The following is a 605-nucleotide window of genomic DNA, read 5'->3' as shown; positions in this document are numbered from 1 at the left end:
CTAAGCAGTATTTTTTTAATAAAAATTGACGTTGATTTAAAAATTTTTAGAAGTAAAAGGAACCTAGATTAGCCAAAACAATTTTGAGAAAGAACAAAATGGAGAACTTTACTTGATTTCAAGACTTACTATAAGACTGCAGTATTTAAGACAGTGTGGTGTTGATGTAAAAACAGGTATATGGATCAGTGGAACAGAATAGAGTCCAGAAATAGAATCATACATAAGGTCAATTCATTTTTGACAAAAGATAAAAAGATAGTCTTTTTAACAATGTTGCTGGAATAATAGGATATCCATGTGGAAAAACATAACCTCAATTCTTACCTCTTGCCATATGCTATAATTAACTCACAATGGATCCACAGACCTCCACATAAAAGTTTAAAATGATAAAAGTTCTATAAGAAACCTCACAGAAAATCTTTGTGACTTCTGTTCAGGCAAAGATTTCTTAGGCCACAAAAAGCATGAATCAAAAGAAAAACATTATAAATTGAAATTTACCAAAATTAAAAACATATACTCTTTGCAAAACCAATGTTTAGAGAATGTAAAGACAAAGCATACACTGGGAGAAAATCTTTGAAAAATATATATCTAAT

Source organism: Bubalus kerabau, chromosome 4 (genome assembly GCF_029407905.1).
Source record: "Bubalus kerabau isolate K-KA32 ecotype Philippines breed swamp buffalo chromosome 4, PCC_UOA_SB_1v2, whole genome shotgun sequence".
Lineage (NCBI taxonomy): Eukaryota > Metazoa > Chordata > Mammalia > Artiodactyla > Bovidae > Bubalus > Bubalus kerabau.
The sequence above is the reverse complement of the archived record's forward strand: the minus strand, read 5'-3'. Positions refer to the sequence as shown.